Raw genomic sequence first — 19,300 nt, forward strand, 5'->3', positions numbered from 1 at the left:
CATTTCAGACATGGACAATGGCAGAGAGTCCAGCATCCTATTGTCAAGATATACTTAGCAGCTTCACTGGGACTCCATCTTTGATCTAGAGGTAGAGATGCTTGCTGCATTGTATCCTCACATCTGGACATGACAGTCTCCATTACACAGTTACTATACATCCCCTTAAATGGAATGCCACAAAACAAAGGCAACAACAGGAAGAAAAATACAAATTTACAATGCCATGAAGTTAACTAGCATACTATTGAATGATTAATGTGTACTGAAGAAAGGAAAAAGAAAATCAAGAACCTTCTTGAAGAAAATGATGCATTTAGCGAGTTTCAGGTCTGGGCTCCTGTGTCAAACTTCCACCAGTCTCGTAGCCCCAGCTCTTGGCTCACCACTCTCTACCTCCTGTGATGCCATGCTGAGGCTGCATAGTTGTCTATACGTTTCTCTCACTTTTGATTTGTGCAGTTCCCAGGATCCGAGAGATACCAAGTATCCTAAAGAACTAGGTTGTTGCTGGTGCTGATCTTGCCAGAACTTGCTGGCCGATCACTCCCAGCTCAGCACATGCATAGCTCACTGTTGTCCCTCCAGTTTTTGCCACACTGTACAAAATGGTACCTGATGTCTCACTGGTGGAGTTCTGGATCTGCTGCCCATTAGGTCTGGGGCCTACCCTGACCTATTTTGAGTAGAACCTGTAGGATGCCATGTCAGTGCAATGCACCAAACCAGAAATGAGTTTGCTCCCAGCTTAGTGCATGCTTAGTCCTGTCCCATAGCTTTTGCTTCCCTACACAAAATGGTACCCAATATGGAACTGGTGGGGCTATCACTATGAAATCCTCCCTGTTCCTGCATCAACTACTGCTGTCACTGCTCCTAGTCAGATCAAACAAATCAACATGATGGGCAGTTATTTGCCTGGGTTCACCTGCTGAGCTTCTGGTGAATTCCCCTTCCCACTTGGCTACTGATGGAGCTCTGGCCACCGATGGAATTCACACTGTTATCTCTGCTGCTTTACCATGTCAAGCAGTCTTTGGGTGCCCCTCTGCCATTGGCCAGTCCTCTCCTATTTCCTGGAATGTGCCCTCTCTGCTTCATCCTGACTAATGCTTCTCTGTTTAAACATGTCCTTACCCTATTCCAGCATCTTGATTCTCCTCTCTTGGGTTTTTTATAAACTTAAAACTGCTGTTCCAAATAATGTCTATTTAAGAACTAAAGCAAAAAAAACTCAAAATGCAAAGGAAAATAAAAATTGTGTTACATAGAAAGATGTAGTAGGTACAGTAAAATGTTAAATTATTAATGATGGAAATAAGGCTTTTTAATGTGAAATTCTTTCTACTTTTATGTTGACATGTTTCATAATAAATTGTGGTGAAAAGGCCATTATAGGTAATATTAAGGGAAAGTTTAGCCTATTCAGATCTAAATGAGCCCATGGGTTTAGTTCTATTATGATTTTCTCCATATATATGTATATATATATGTATATATATATATATATATGAAGCTTGATTCAGCTATTTCAGTCACTTACCTAATTATGAAATTCAAGATGAATTGTCTTCAAATTCAGAGGCTAGAATGAGCATTTTGCCTAGCCATTCAGACACCAGTGAAGATATCTGCTTCCTGTATCATAATGCCTGAGGTTCAAGACCCAGCTCTGTCCTTGGCACTAACTTCCTGCCAGTTGGGACGCTGGAAGGAGGCAGAAGGGTTGCGATGCTGGGAGGAGGCAGAAGGGTATCGGTTAAGTAAATTGCATCCTTGTCACCCAGTCAGGGATCATATTAAATTCCTGGTTCTTGGCTTTGACCTAGACCAGCCCTGGATGTGGCAGGAATTTGAAGAGCAATCCTGTACATGCAGAAATTTCAGGTAGGTTTGCTCTCTGCAACTCTCTTGGGCAATTTGGACAGGGCCCGTGCTAGCGATAAAAGCCATTTGGGTACTAAACCTGCATGTTGAGATTCTATTTCGTACTTGCCCTCTCCTTTCCCCACACAATGAAATAAAAATTTTTTAAGAAAAGGATCCAAAGGCTAGATAAAATCACCTTATTTGAGAAATGCTACCAGATGCTGTCTGTTGTCTCAAAGGAGAATAACTGGATCAGTGATGTACAGTCTTTGAATTGCTATTGATGGCAGAGTAGTAGAAGGTGGGCATCTGCCACCCAGGACCTTGTCAGGATTCTCGTTATGATTTAGCACTGCTTTATTTACCATACAAAAACATATTTTCTATTACTCACCACAACATGACAATAATTCCAGTTCTGTATAGTGCATATTTCTCATTATGAATCTAAATACACAGAATGTTTGCTGTTTTCAGTCACTACACTGTGTAAAAATTGTGTATTAAAAATAATATGGCACATTTGCATATTTATCTGTATTAAAAGCCTCACGAGGCAGTTATTGCAGATACACAGCTGTTGACTTTTAGCTGTTTTTTTTTTAAACAACCATGTCTCTTTTTCTATTCAAAGTATCTACCTTTTCAATATGTCATCTATGCCAAAGAAGTGGCAAAGCTTTAAACAGGAAAACTAATTCTCAGAGGAGAAGAATTATAAATTTTCAATCACTGTGTCTCAATGATAAATTCTTAACCTAAAATGATAAACTTGCTCCTTTGCCAAGTCAGATATTATACATTGTAAACAGAAAGTAATTCTGGAAGCTTCTACAAATTATGACTGCATGTCATCTAGAGAGGGTTTACCTACTCTCCAGAGCACATAAAAACATGATGCTTTATATCAACCACGTTATAGTGCAGAAGAGTCTGGCCGGAGACTTAAAGCAACAGTTTCTCTTATAAGGTAATGAACTTTCAGTAGCACTTCTTGTAGCTTCGTAACAGTGCACAGCAACTTCTCTGTCTTTAATTAAACGATAAACTCAATGTTCCTGAAATGCTATCTGATATCATTTTAATAGTTGCCAGAAATCAGACCCAAATTGAGAAGTGATCGCATTAAATTTCACCACTTTCTCTACAATTCTAATATGGAGTTTTTCAACTTTATGAAGATATGCAAGTGTTTTCAATTCAGTAATCATATCATGTTCACTTGATTGTCATATAATTCATATGAACACTAGAAGGTTTTCATATTTACACTGTATTCTTGTGGAGTTTTTTTTTCATAGAAAGCTTTTGAAACATTGTTGGATCTGAGATTTCACATTTCATAGTTCAGTTTCACCATGTTATTTAAATAATGGTTCTGGGAAGAGAGAATTATCATTTTATTAAAAGTTTGTTATAGTGCAGCATTAATTCTGTCAGAAAAAATGAGATTAATTCTGTCTAACATAATCAGCAAGAGGTTTTTATTGCTCTAGGTATTAATTGATTAGGTTCTTATTAAGGTCAAAAGTACACTTGGCTGACAAGAGGCAGCCAATTAGCAAATTGTCAGCCATGCTTATCTACTTTGACTGAACATAATGGAAGTTACTTGACTTTCAAGTCATAAGATCACTGAATCTTTTGTGCACTTTGCTCTCCAAAAGGGCAACAGTCATTCAGACACGAGAATGCATTCCTAACGATGATTCTGCTTATTACTTGCTGACTTAAATCATACTTAAAAACAGGTATTTCTTTCTCTTTGGACAAAAAATACATTGTTTCTCTGTAAAATACTTGAGATTTGTTTGAAATGCTCTAGTTGATTGCATCAGGATTTTTGTTCAGCAAGTAGTTTGCACTTGAGATTCTAAATAGTCTTTTAAAGAGCAGACTGATCCAGTGACTGTACCCCTTTATAATACAGACTTTTCTTCTGCTACATGGCTTTGCTATAATTTAACAATTTGGGTACATAGGTGCTTACATGGATGGTTCTGAGACACCAGTTTGGAAGTTGAGGGTTAGAATAATATTTGAATTACATCTTAATGAGGACATTGTTATGCCTTCTGAGTATCTAGTACTGACATGGAAGATTGGGTGTTTGCTGTGAAAAAAATTGAACATGAAAATTCAAAGTTATTCATAAACCTTTAGTCTACAATTTCTTTTTTTTTTTTTTAAAGATTTTATTATTATTGGAAAGCCAGATATACAGAGAGGAGGAGAGACAGAGAGGAAGATCTTCCATCCGATGTTTCACTCCCCAAGTGAGCCACAACGGGCCGGTGCCTGCCGATCCAAAGCCAGGAACCAGGAACCTCTTCCAGGTCTCCCATGCGGGTGCAGGGTCCCAAACCTTGGGCTGTCCTCGACTGCTTTCCCAGGCCACAAGCAGGGAGCTGGATGGGAAGTGGAGCTGCCGGGCTAGAACCGGCGCCCATATGGAATCCTGGGGCTTTCAAGGCGAGGACTTTAGCTGCTAGGCCACGCCACCGGGCCCTAGTCTACAATTTCTACCTGTGGTCGAAGCACTGATTATCATCAGAAAACATAATTTAAAAACCCTTATTTATACTGTCATGATGTTAACAATTGTATTTTTTTAGCATTTTTTTCTGCTTATCCTCTTCAATTTCAATTGAGCACCATTATCCTGTACATTTTCTAATATTGATTCAAATGTCATCAGTGATTCCTTGAGTTAGATTTTAAGACGAAAATACTTTGGTTGAATGTATTACTTCTCATTTTTTGTCACTAGATGAAACTGGAAATCCATTACTCACACTAGATTCTGCCCTATTTATCCTGCCTTGCCTACATGTAAATCCCATCAAAAATCACATTTCCTGAATTGTACCTCCTGAATACCATCAACAGACATAGAGCCTTCCTCTTCAGTTCAGTGCATGGCACATGTGGACACTCAGTAAAAATTGCCTGAATAAATAAGTGAATAATTATAATTAGCTCGTTGCTACATATAAATATACATCTGATAGGAACAGAATTTGTTGTGATTTAATAACTCATGAGAATAACCTTTCACTATAAAATTAATTAGTATTTGCTTAGAATATCACAAGATGCAATATATGCTAATTAGCCATGTAACTAAACTGATGGCATTGAATAGGAACAGAAAATGAGAGTTGAAGGAAAAAGTTACTACTGTAATTGTTAGTAATGAACTTCCAAGTATCAAACTAAAACAAATCCATATATTATCAAAATGTTTGCAGGTCTCATGATTTTCACATGACATATCATTAGAAAATATTACTATTGGGTCCAGCACAATGGCTCATTGACTAAATCCTTGCCTTGCAAGGGCCAGATCCAATATGGGTGTCAGTTTGTGTCCCAGCTGCTCTACTTACGCATCCAGCACTCTTCTTTGGTCTGGGAAGGGAGCAGAGATTGGCCCGAAACTTTGGGACCCTTCATCCAAATGTGAAACCCACAATCCTGGGTTTGGATCAGCTCAGCTCTGGCTACTGCGGCCAGTTGGGGAGTGAATCAGTGGACAGAATATCTTTCTCTGTGTCTCTCCTCTAAATAAACCTGCCTTTCCAATAAAAATAAATAAATTGTGTTTTTTAAAGAAATGTTACTATTTATATATTATCTTCAGAATACTAAGCACTGCATATACATTGCCTATACTCCTCTTCAGGACCGTATAAAGGGGACAGGTGTTAGGCACAGTGGTTAAGATGTTGTTTGAGATTTGTATTCCATATCAAAGAGCCTAGGTTTGAGTCTTGGCTCTCTTCCTGATTTCAGCATCCAGCTTTTGGGTACCCTGGGAGGCAGCAATTGAAATCTCAGATAATTGGGTCTCCATGACACCCATAGGGGAACCCACTTTGAGTCCCCCAGTTCCTGACTTTGGTCTGGCCCTGTCCCAGCCACAAAGGCTTTAAGAAAAGCAGTGCATACAAATTCTCTGTATGTCTCCCCATCTCTCTTTCTGTTTCTCTTCCTTGCAAGTTTTATATATATAAATCTTTTTAAGATTTATTTATTTTTATTACAAAGTCAGATATATAGAGAGGAGAAGAGATAGAGAGGAAGATCTTCCATCCTATGATTCACTTCCCAAGTGAGCGCAACAGCTGACGCTGTGCCGATCCAGAGCCAGGAGCCAGGAACTTCCTCCAGGTCTCCCACATGGGTGCAAGCTCCCAAAGCTTTGGGCCATCCTCGACTGCTTTCCCAGGCCACAAGCAGGCAGCTGGATGGGAAGTGGAGCTTCCGGGATTAGAACTGGCACCCATATGGGATCGCGGTGCATTCAAGGCGAGGACTTTAGTGGCTAGGCCACGCTGCCAGGCCCTATGTATAAATCTTAAGTTATATATCTTAAGGTATATATAAGATATATAACTTAACATATATATATCGTATCACATGTGATATATATGTTATATATAATATATTATATATATATATCTTAAGTTCCATCTTCAGGATTCAGTATAGTTCAATACTGTAAAGATTTCCACCAAAATGAATGGTTTGGGTACATGTCTTTCCTTACCCTTTCTTGAGTTCTTCATGTCTTATATTGTAGTCTGTGCTAAGAGTCAGATATTACTATGACACCTAAAAAAACCATCAGTTGTGAGATTGTTACTAAGTCTTTATTTTGATAATTTCTTCCAAGTGGACAAGTAGCAGGAGAGTTTCCTCTGCAATGTCTCTTGAGTGCTTATGAAGTTTCTCAGACATTCCATAAAGGACATTAAACTCTTTTATGCATTTCCACAGGAACTGCTGTTAGGATAATCCACCCTAATAGAACTTGCCCTTTTTGCCCTATTTGCCCTATTTGAACTATTTGCTCCATGGGGATTTTTCATTGTATCTGAATTATAAGGCATTTAATTTAGAGCTAGAGATCCCCTGAAACAAAATTCTTTGCTGTGTGTGAATGCTTTGTTTCTTCACCTCATGGAGGAGAAGTTCTCATGTTAAAGGAGAGGAGCTCCTCGTGTTCTCACACCTGATGTTGGGATTTTCCTTTACTGATTGGGAAAAATATAATTATGTATCCAATGATAAGTTTAAAAAGGGTTAACTCATTGTTTAAACAAAATAATTATATGCGTTGATTGGAAATAGAAGGCTATGCCTGGCTTTCTTTATTTTGCATCTTTTGTGTTTCGTGTGTTTCAGTATTCATTCTGAGAAATACCGCTCTTCTGCACAGGCTTCTTTCCACAAATATTTTATTTTAATTTTTATTGTGAAGTCAGATACACAGACAGGAGGAGAGACAGAGAGGAAGATCCTCCGTCCAATGATTCACTCCCCAAGCGAGCCGCAACAGCCAGCGCTATGCAGACCCGAAGCCTGGATCAGGAACCCCCTCCAGGTCTCCCACACGGGTGCAGAGTCCCAAGGCCCCGGGACACCCTCTACTGCTTTCCCAGGCCACAAGCAGGGAGCTGGATGGGAAGTGGAGCTGCTGGGACCAGAACCGGTGCCCACATGGGATCTTGGCGCGTTCAAGGCGAGGACCTTCGGTGCGTGGCCTAGCGGCTAAGGTCTTTCAGCAAATATTTATAACACACATACTCTGTGCTGAATTCTGCACTTTTGCCCCTTGGGTCTTACATTTCAGTAGTGGGAAGACAGAAAACAGGGCCTGGTATAACAGAGCAATCAATGGCTAAATCCTCATCATGCATGTGCCATGATCCATTATGGGTGCCGATTCATGTCCCAGCTGCTGTATGTACCATCCAGCTCCCTGTTTCTGGCCTAGGAAAGCAGTAAGGGATGGCCCAATGCCTTGCGAATCCCTCATCCATGTTGGAGACCCAGAGGAAGCTTTTTTTTCCTGACTTTGGATAGGCTCAGCTCCAACTATTGCAGTCATTTGGGAAGTGAACCAGCGGACGGAAGATCTTTTTCTGTCTTTACTTCAATCCATAAATCTGATCTGGCTTTCTAATAAAAATAAATAAATCTTTAAAAATAAACAAGTAAACAGGATAAGGGAAATTCAGAACTGATGTAGTAATATAAAGAATGAATTAGCAATTAAATATTGTGGGGGTAGATATTTTCATCTAGTAGATTCAGCAGTTGCATTTACATGTGAGAGGCTGTGATTGCATCCTGCCTCTGCTTCGCATCCAGCCACCTGCTAAGAAGCACTCGGGATCAGCAGATCATGGCCACATAATATGTGTCACCCCCTGGGAGAGCTGAGTGGAGTTCCTGGCTCCTGGCTTCAGCTAAGCCCATCCCCAGCAGTTACAAGCATTTTTAACTCTCTAAATCTCTCTAGATCTCCTTTCTTTTGCTTCCTTTAATTTTACATTAGGTGCCCATAAATAGGTTTACTGGAAGATATTTGCATCACAATTTGAAGAACATGAAGGAATAGGCTAGGAAGATCACTAGGTTAAAGCAATGCCAGCAGAAAAACAAATAGTGGAATTATGCTAAAGCGGAAGTGTTTCAAGTTTGAGGCTTGTTTGAGAAACATTAAGGAAGGTGAAACTCCTTTTCTGTACACATTATGTGTGTCATCTGTTCTTCACAGAACTATTTTGACTCTGCCTTTGCCTTCCACAACTGGCAAAAGTCAAACAGGTTCTAACAGTGGTTCTAACAGCTCTTGGTAAATTCACAGTAGCTCTATGAAAATCATTTTACTACCTGTCACTTATAAGGACAGTACCACTTCTAGTATTTAATGGAAAGCTTAACATTGATGTGAAGATATATAGGATACAAAGAAGAATTAGAAGACACAGCCCCTGTCTTCTTTCAAGCCTTACTGTTTGTCTTATCATCTGGATAAGTGAAGATCCAAGGCTCCACCTGAGTTTGAATTTCAGACACAAGAGTTGGGTGTTGTCAGTTGGATTGGATCTTTGGGTGATGTAAGAAAGATCTGGCGTGAAGGTTTTTGTGCAGTAGACACTGTAGGAATAAGTATGTCCCCAGGCAGGGAGCCAGGCCAACCTGAAAGGCAATTAGGGAAAAGACATGCCCCAGGACATTTTGTATATTTTTCCACTTACAAGAAATCTTCACACATTTTTTTTCAAACTATTTGGGAAAAACTTTCTTACAGCCTTCAAGTAACAAAAACAGATGTTGTTGGAAGATGAAGAAAAGATTAATTCATAAAAATAAATAAGTGTAAATAGGAGTTTAAATTTACAGTAAACAGAATTTCCTATCTGCAATGAATTAGTGTGACTGTGTCTTCCTTCTTTATGTAGAAAGGTATTTTTGCTATTGTTTAAGGCAACTACTGCTAGCAGTGGCTAATTAGATAATTTGATGTTGACATCTCTCTTTTATACTAAATTTAGTTGAATGCAGAGAAAAGCTTAGAAATGCAGGTAATTGATCACTTGTCCCTCATTCAAGAAATATTAGAATATATAAAAACTTGATACAGTCTTATAATCACTACTTATAAAAAATTTTGGAATCTCAGATCTAATCTTCACACAGATAAGGATTAGCTAGACATAAAATACAGCATGAAGTGAACATCAAGTTTTTGCCAAGTAAGATTTCCATTAAATGTTTTCATTTCTTTGAAGAAGGCAAAATAGTTTCTTAATACCACTGATAAAATTCAATACAATACATGCATGTGGTGTATCAGGTAAAGCTGCCACTTATAATGCTGGCATCCTTTGTGGGTGCTGGTTTGAGACTCAGCTCTTTCATTCCAATCTAGCTTCCTGCTAATGTGCCTGGAAAAGCAGTGGAGGATGGCCCAAGGTCGTGGGCCTCTGTACCCTTGTGGGAGATCCAGAAAAGCTCTGGGATGCTGGCTTTGGCCTGACCCAACCCACCCACTGAAGCCACTGGGAAGTGAAATGGCAGATAGAAAATTGCTTTCTACCTCTTTCTTTCTTTCTGTAACTCTGACTTTTAAATAAATATATAAATATTTAAAATAAATTCAATGTAAAACAACTCTAAAGTGAATGTAATTAATGCCTTTTTGTTTAATTTTGGATACTTTTCTTTGGTATTAGGACAAAATTGCAATTACTGAAGTCCAACAAATTGCAAAGCATTATTTATATAATTACATTATACTTCAAATTAAACAGGAGAATGCAAAATCAGTATGGCAGATAAGAAAAGCTTTTGAGACCAGATGAAATAAGCTTAATAAGATTTGAGGAAGTATAGCAAAGGGAGGAAATGGGAGAAGAGGAAACAGCATAGTTTGACAGTGTCTTAGGGTCTCATTACCAAAGAATATTATTCATTTGTCTTCATAATTGAACCTAATTAAATTATTTGCTTTTTAACAGAAAATTACCAAATCTCCGCAGACACATTTCTCTGAGACTTAGCAAATTATTTGCACAGGGAAATAGAACTGAAGTGGCTCATATTGTAAGTGACTGTTCCTTGTGTCAGAAAACCCGAGTCAGCCTTGGGTACCCAGAGTTGGCTAACCCCCAACGTATTTGTGTTTTGTTTTGCTACAAAGTATAGGCCCATAATCCTGGATCAATCATGATGGAACCCTAGATCAACCATAAGGGAATGCTGGATCGACCATGATGGAATACTGGATCTACCATGAGGGGATCCTGGATCGATTTTGAGGGAATCCTGGATCGACCATGATGGAATACTGGATCTACCATGAGGGGATCCTGGATCGATCTTGAGGGAATCCTGGATCGACCATGATGGACTCTCGCTCTTCCATCTACTCAGATTGACCTCTAACAACATTGTACTTTTCACTCTTACGGTGAAGTGTTTTTTTTAGAATTTTAATCTCTTCCAATTTAACAGAATAAAAAGGTTCAAAAGAAAATTAATTCCCCTTGCAAAAAAAAAAATGTGTTCTAGTTTCCCACTGAATTGGAGCCAAAAACTCTGCCAGTTTTACTCTCACACCACTGAGCTGGAGCCTGACCTTTCCTGTGACCAGGGAGAGCTTGCTGCACAAGATCTATCTGGGCGCCTTTCTAAAAGTGCTATCTTCATCCATATTTCAAAAACACTCACAGATATTTTATCATTAATTAGTATTCATATTATGTCTCAAACAATCTGTTCAAGAATAAGGGAAGTGAACTAGTTGAACAGCTTTTCTATTTGTCTAGTAATTAGCATGGATGATGTATATAGAGACAGAGGACTGGTAAGGGGAGGAGGTGGCCACGCAGAAGGTAGGTAACTCCAGGGACCTTTGGAGACTCACCTAGTTTGCAGGCTGGGCTTTTCCAAAAAAAAAAAAAAAATTGCACTTGGCAAGCAGGGTGGGGAGACACAGGCCTCTTTAAAAATAGACCCAGGCCTCTTTGATTCACAGAATCCTGGATTTGCTTTTCATCATGTTAACATGCCACTTGGGAGCTGGCTGGACTCCCTTGTTCAGTGACATATATTTCATAGTGTGTGTCTGTGCTTGTGTGTGTGTGTGTGTGTGTGTGTGTCTGTTTTCTTTTTTAAAAAGCATTCATTCTTTCAACCACAACATGATTTGAATTTCTCTTTCAGATTTGGGGATGTATATATAGATTGATCAAAACAATATTTTTAACATTCCAAACTATTTAGAAAGATAGTGGATGGGTGTCAGTTAATCTATTATGTTCCCCTCTTCCTCCTCCCACTCTTCAGCTGCTAATCTTAGAACTTGTGTGCCAAATTGTGTAAGATATTCTTCCAATAGCTACATGTGTGACTCTTTTGTGAGCTCCACAGACAGTTATGAGGACAGATTTGGAGTTGCATATGGGACTGTCACATGGTTTGATTGCCTTGTCTTCCAGGCACTGAGATTTCTTTTCACTGAGCTTTAATACTGAGGAATTTTTAGTTGTGAATAAAGTTCAGCAAACTCTGTTATTAAAGAATTTACACCTACCAAGCATGGGGAGGGAAAAAAAGTTTTGCTCATCACTACTTTCTATTTGGCTTCTATGTATACTGAATAGTTAATCTATTTACTCTTTCCAGTAGTTAAAAAAAAAATCAGAAATTTACCACAGAGTTTTTGTGAAAAGCCAAAGAGAAGTGCCCTTCTTACCCTTCTTGCTCTTTTGGAGCAAGACTTAGTAAATGTTTCAACTGAAGAAAGAAGCAGATGCTTTGCTAAAAGGTCTCACATAATTTATGTCCAATTATAGACGCTGATTTGTAGGAAACTGTGATCTGTGTCTGGCCTTGGGAGCCAAAACTCCATGCCTTTAGTCCGTGAAATGGATCAGCTGCAAATTCACTTTCAAATTTAAATGTGTAGTTTTGAAATTATTCTTTCATTATCCAAACCCCATAGCCTCTCAATTATTGAACCCTGTCACCCTTCAGGAAAACACCACAGCCTTGAAGCAAGGTCTTCTAATTCTAATTTAAATGTTCCTAAAGGGTAAATAATTCTTTAGTTGTATCTATGTCTAGCGAATTGGGGTTACTCTATGATTTTTATGAAAGTGTTAATACTATATATTCAGAGCTAATTCAATTAAGTCCCAGTGTGCATGACTGTTCATCCACATACTATTCTCATCCTGTAAAACAAATAAAAATGCTGTAATTTTATTTGATCCATGAGCAAACTCACTCAACTTTACTGAGGACAAAGTCTTAATTCAGAAATGATAATTATGGCTATCATTTATTGATGCTGTGCTCTACAAACTCTACATAAAATTTACATAAAAATATATAAAAATTTTAATGCTTTGAATTCCCAGAATAACCCATCAAGATAGAAATCATAATCCATTTTTCAGCTTATGAACCAATAAATAGCTGAAATGTAGTGTTTTCTTAATTCAGATTTTCATTTGCTTTTCTTGTTTTAGATTGGAGAAGTGCAAAGCACTACTACTACTTTGCACAATGATGCTTCTGAGGGATGGATTACAAGTGCAGGTGATCCTATCTCCAGCCATATCCAGAAACATCATGAATGCTATGCCAAGAGGCATGGGCTTCAGCACACTCTCACGACTCGCTGTTACCAAGGCACAGTAATTTCATCACCACTGGCTGTAGATACTTTGAAGAAGTTCTTCATCATACTAAAAAGGTACCTGCTACATTATATTTCTCACATACAAAATAGAAATTTGTGGGAAAAAAAGTTTCTTCAGGAAATATCAAGTCTCTTTTTAGTGCATTTCCTAAGTATTTGAACTAAATCTTGCATAATAAGGTTTGATGACACTACTGTGCTCTGCCTGGTAAGTGGCTGTGCACAATAAAGAACAAAAATTGCTTAACAGAAAAGTTATAGCCATCAGTTAATTCCCTCAAAGCAATAAGTGAAGAGTTTCTCAAGAGCAGCTTAGAGTTCTTAGAAAATTAAGAAGAAATAGATCTATTAGATCTAAATAGATCTATGTTTCTGCCCATATACATTCCAGGAATGTTGGACATAGGTGTTGATCTTTCTGATACTTGTTCACTAGGAGTACATTGCATACTTTCTAGGAACATTTATAGCTATTTTCTGGAATATTTAACAGTGATTCTGTTTGCTTGTTTTACCATTAGGCCTGTTCAGTTATTCTACAGAACATCCATAGTTGCTTCTGAAAGATAATAAATTTAAGTCTAACTGTTGGGTATATCAGTGTGTCATGAGAAAATGAATAATAAAGTCAGCTGATGATTGCAGTATATTCTAGGAAGAACAAGAATCTGTTCTTTGTTGGTATTAAGAGGTGGAATTTGCACCCAATGAGCATTAATTTCCTGTGCCTCTCAATTTTGATGACAACACTGTGGCTGTTTCTGAATGTGCTCGAGTGTAAGGCTGGCATACCTGAGGACCTTTTTTCCCCCATGACTCATGGAGTCTGCAGATTTCTGTAGAAAGTTACTATCGTCTGTTGATAGGAAAATATTTCCTGGAGTTGTGCTTTATTTTAATTGATTTTTGCTGTGGCTGACACATTTGAATTTGAGCTATTTCACAGATTTTTATACATACCCCCAACCCCAGTAGCTTCATTTGATATTCAATGCTAGCTAAAAATAAAAAGCTATAAAATTTTGAATCATTTAAGATAAATTTAAGTTTTATTCTAGGGTAAACATATTTCTTCAAAGTATATCTGTTTTCATCTTTGCACAGATGTGGATCCTGATTTAGATTGAGTTTTACCAAGGAAATAGTTTATAGAATGATTTCTTTGAAGCTAACAGGCAAAATAAGGGTTGGTCATTTTAATACAGCTTGAAGTAATTTCTAGGCATGCCAGCCATATTTACCTTATAACTACATGCATTGCAAACTACTGTTTTGCCTTAAAAACAACTTTCTATCAGAAGTTAAATGATCATTTTGTAATTTCCAATAAAGAAAAATAAAAACTACTTTAAATCTAATTATCCCTGCCCAAAAGAATATTTGAGCATAATCTTAAGATAATTAATAGTAAGAAAATATCATGATAAACTTTTATAGCCTTCTCAGAATTTTTCCGGTTCTTTTGTCATCTTTTAAGTTGATAGAACAGAGTACAAAATTGACACAATATTATTCAAAATGCAAATACTTTTTAGAATCACAATGTTGGTGGTTAAAACTTTACCATATTGGCTTGACAGTTTCCAATTAAGTATCAACTTGTGTTTTTCCTTCGCCCGTATCTTTTTAATAATGGTGTCCTATAACATGATGATTCTATGAGTGGTTTTTCTACCTCACTCACAAAGTGATCAATGAGGAAGGAAGCCGTATGATGGGCTGTAGTCCATTCAAATTGGGTAGGACAGATGGCATTATTGATAAATGAAAATGTTCCAAATATTTATTGTTAACTGATATCTCAGGGATTCTTACTTATAAATTTTAATACTTTAGTATCTGCAATAACTTGCAAATTAAGTAATTTATTTAGTTATCATGTTTTTATTTAATCACATCAGTGTATGAGTTGTTTCCTTAGCTACATTCCAGTTAGCACTTTCTTTTAAATGATAGCCATTTCTTTTCCAAGGCATGTTTACTTGCCTAGTTTCTGACCAAGCTTTCACTTTGAAGAATCCCTCCTTTTCCTTCCTCCTTCCTTCTCCCTCCTCTTTCCTCCACCTTCCTTTTCCATTACAGTCCCTTCTCCCGCCTCCTCCTTCTGATCACAGTGTTGACAACAGTAATGATAGGACCCCATAAATGAAAGAAGCAAAGATGGCACAGTGGGTTTCTCCTGAGTTTGCCTCTGCCCTGTGTTTGGCGGAGGGAAAAAGGTGGTATTACAAATTCTTAATGTTTGTGGCTTGTATTCATTTCTATTCTCAATAGACTTCCTTAAATTATGCTACAGTGTAACTGTAGATATAAGAATATGATGCTGATCCTAATTGTGTTTTATTCTTTCAACTTGGAATTGTGTCATGTGAGTAAAGTTAATGCTAGTATAGAAAAAAAATTCACTTTTTACTGTAATCAGTTTTGTATTTTGTGAATGTTACTTGAAAGCATATAGTGATGCCTTACTTTGGCAATTGCAAAGTTAAAAACTATGGTCTTAATTGAAAACTTCTATTTTCAGTGTTTTCTTTTTTAAAACACACTAAAAACACTATTCAGCCTGTTATTGATGACTGGAAGCTGCTCTGATAATACCTTCAGATTACTTGTATTTACTTTTTTAGTTTTTAAAGAATTACTTTTTAAAGAATTACTTATTTAAAGATTTATAGAATGAAGGAGACACAAAGAAAAGCATCTTTCATCTGCTGGTTCCCTCCTCAAGTGCCCATAACAACCATAGCTAAGCTGATCTGAAGCCAGGAGCCAGGAGCTTCTCCTGGGTCTTCCATGTGGATGCAGAGTCCTAAGGTTTTGGCCCATCCTCTACTGCCATAAACAGGGTGCTGGAAGGAAGTGGAGCAGCTGGGACATGAACCAGCACTCATATTGGATCCTGGACATTCAAGGTGAAGACTTTAGTCTCTAGACTATCATACTAGGCCCTGCTTGTTATTTTCTTTAGAGCACAACAGAAAATCTTTCATAGAAATAAGCACTTTTTCAAAATAAAATGTAGAAATATTGTTCAGGTTTGTTTTTTAAATTGTGAGTTATTCCTGTAAAAAATTATAAAGGCATTAAAATAAAGATTACTTAGATATAATTTTTTTAAATTGTTGAAACTGTTCATTTCATTTATATATTTAAATAATCTTTAGCTATGTATTTATCATTATTTTCATTAATTATGTTCACCTGTGTATTCCCAGTATTTTGCCCAGTATTACACTGCCTGGTACATAGCAAGAACACATTTGTTGGTGGTATTGATAAACAAGATAGATTGATACATATCCACAAAAACAATTAGGGATATAAAGAATTCAGTTATGAGATTTCAAACTGGAAGTGTAATCATTAATCAAATAAAAGCTATACTAAATTTTCTCAATATTAATCTTTTTAAAAGCTTAATATAAAAATGAAATGCTATAGCACAGGCATTGTGGCACAACTGTTTAAGTTACCACAAGGGACACCACATCCTGTGTCACAGTGCCTGGAATGCAGTTCTAGTTCTGTCTGTGATCTAGTTTCCTGCTGTCATGAACCCTGGCAGGCAGTACGTAATAGCTCAAGTATTTTTGGTTCTTGTCACTTACATGGGAGACATGGATGGAGTCCTGGCTCCTGGCTTCAGCCTGGCACAGTCCCAGCTTTTGAGAGCCTTTAGGGAGTGAAACAGCTAGCAGACATTGTCTTTCTCACTTCCCTTTCTCTTGGTCACACTGCCTACTTTTCCAATTAATAAATAAAACTTTAATAGTAGGATGTGTGATTATTTTAAAATAACATGTGGACCAAGCTTCATCTTGTTAGAAATATAGTGTCCAGTGGCCAAAAGAACAAGATAAATTTGGCATATTTAGATATTTTTATGGTATGATTTGAAGTAAAGTAATAGGAGTTGAATTCCTCCAGCCCAGCAAATAGAACTGGTCTAAATACACACTGATGATTCCAGATATCTTTAACTCTATAGGGAAGATTTCAGAAACATTGACTAAAGTTGAATAAATAAAATTCTGTTAAAGACCTCTAAACTAGGAATAAAACAAGGAAAAGGCTAACATCCATTGAAGTGATATGAAAAGTGAAATAATCTACATATATTGACTTTCTAAAAAAATCAAAGACTAATATAAAAGGCACGTTTATTTGGTTGCTACTAAAGATTTTTATTTCCTCTATGGAACCACATATATAAATACTTTACAATAATATTTGCTTTTTTAAACTGTATATACATCTGTAGCCCTTAACCTTCCCTAATATATATATTTTTTCAGTTTTTCTCATTTTTTGTGTTTCTATCTGCCTCTGGGTCTCCTTGTGCGGTCAGTACTTGGTTGTACAATGAAAGTTAGCAAGACAAAGACAGAAAGACATAGCACTTTCCAATCTGAATCTCCAAAAGGAAACTATCCTCTCTGGCTACATTGCAAGATGTTTATATTGTTATTTTAGGAAGACTGGATTTCTCTTTTCTTGATTACATTTTGTAGGTGTGCAGTGATTTCATTGTATCACTCTAGTAATGTAAGAGGAAGTTCCAAACTGAGTGATCTGATTATGTTTGCAATGAATGAATGATACTTTTGACTTCATCTTGCTGCAGATTTTTTCCATGAAAGTTACCCCACACACACACAAAAGACCACACATTCTGAAAAGAAATGAAGACTGAATTTCAACATTTAATTTGTGTCCTAAGAATTTTGTATGACCTAGTTTTTAAAAAGACAAACTCAGAATATTAAAAGTATGTTTTAGACAAGTAAGTTCTGGGTGGGAGCAAATTTCTTTATAATATTTTAAGAAATTTTGAGTATTTACCCAACTAATATTCTTCAAAGATGTCACAGTCTCTGAAGGGAAATAATATAAAGTATACTCAATGATACATTTTTAAATTTTGTGTTGAGTTGTTTAGACTTTCATTTAATCAGATTTACTCAAAAATTTTCCAACCTTAATTTCTGAAGACAGGATGATAGTAATTCATTGTGTAAGTGAATAAATAAATAAATTTGTCATACTAAGGCAGTGTATGAACTGAAGCTCTCACAAAAGCAGCCTGTCAACTATGGTGTGTTAAAGTAAAGAAAAGATTGATGCTTGCCAAATGTAGAATTGGAGAAAAGAAAAATATGTTTTCAAGCATAAGGGATTTCCAACAATAAAATAGGAAATAAATAAAAATGCAGATGCACAATATTGTTATACCTTGTCAAGCAAATATTAATTAAAACCAGGCTTTCTTATTTAAATGTAATATAAGACTTCTACCCAAAGACTACTCAAGACTCTGGCAAGCAATGCAGAAGTAAAATGTTAAAGGTACGTTGAGAAAAATTGTGCCTTTTCATTTTCAGAAAGCTGTGCCCTAGATTTCATTGTCAATGATCTCCTACTGGTTAATTAATATAATCGGTTATGTTACTGAGAGCAGGCTAAGAGGTTTGAAAAATATCCACCTGAGCCATGTATAACTCCATCATAAATTCAATGGCTCAAATATGCAGGTGTGTGTTTATTTCTTTTGCATTATCAGGTTTATGACATTTAGTTGATAGCTACATATTGTTTTGAATGTGCTCTGATTTCAGTTATTAAAATACAGTTCACTTATGAGCCATGTTAAGAACATGCAGTGCATTCAAATGACTAGGTAGCTGAGTCTTTCATCTCAGAGTGGTATGTTTTATTTCCCCAGGGTTGGGATTAAATTGAGATTTTGTATTCATTTGAAGTAATTATAATGAGAATATTTAACATGGGTCAAATGGAGAATAGTGGCACCCTAGAAATGCTTAGAAATAATTTGCTTTTTACACATTGTTCCACAGTGGGATTGGAAAAGATTACTATGCCTTGTTTAAAGATATTATATTGTTCTGTTTGTGAATCTAATGAAAGCTTTTGTAGAAAAGAGCACCAAATGCACAAATGAATTTTAGAAAATCAGAAGGCATCTGAATCAAATAATTGTACATTTGAAGTACATTTGATATGATTTACATTCTGTACCTAAATAAAATCAGAGATAGGTATGTGTAGATATGTGTGTGCATATTGTTAAAAATAATACATAATATATAATAGAATGTATATATGTATTTAGCAATTTAATTTCCTTTTTATTCCCATAGTGTACAATGGGGCAAATTGTATTTATTTTTCCACAGACGGGAAAGAATTACACAGCAGAGCTAGGCACCCACAGTACATTTTTCTAGACTCCCTTTCCCCCTGAAGCTGTCATCTCATTTCAGTGCTGTAAGTGATCTTCCGTCTTCCTCACTAAAAGTGCTCAGGCATGTCAACAATTGTCTCCCTCAGAGGACACTGACTTTCTTAAACTCAAGGGAAAATAAGTTATTTCTTTTTGCTGCTTGTTTGTATCCCCTGTGTTTCAAA

The 19,300-nt window shown here is 36.8% G+C and overlaps 1 long non-coding RNA gene across 2 annotated transcripts in view; it reads left to right on the forward strand.

Annotated features, from left to right (window-relative positions):
• Positions 1-19,300, forward strand: part of LOC131480552 (uncharacterized) — a 148,658-nt gene that overhangs the window by 21,915 nt on the left and 107,443 nt on the right. For both annotated transcript variants that reach the window (XR_009245624.1, XR_009245623.1), the window contains exon 2: positions 12,702-12,928. This is a non-coding gene — a long non-coding RNA (uncharacterized LOC131480552). The remainder of the gene's footprint in view (positions 1-12,701; positions 12,929-19,300) is intronic.

The sequence above is a fragment of the Ochotona princeps genome, chromosome 6, assembly GCF_030435755.1.
Source record: "Ochotona princeps isolate mOchPri1 chromosome 6, mOchPri1.hap1, whole genome shotgun sequence".
Lineage (NCBI taxonomy): Eukaryota > Metazoa > Chordata > Mammalia > Lagomorpha > Ochotonidae > Ochotona > Ochotona princeps.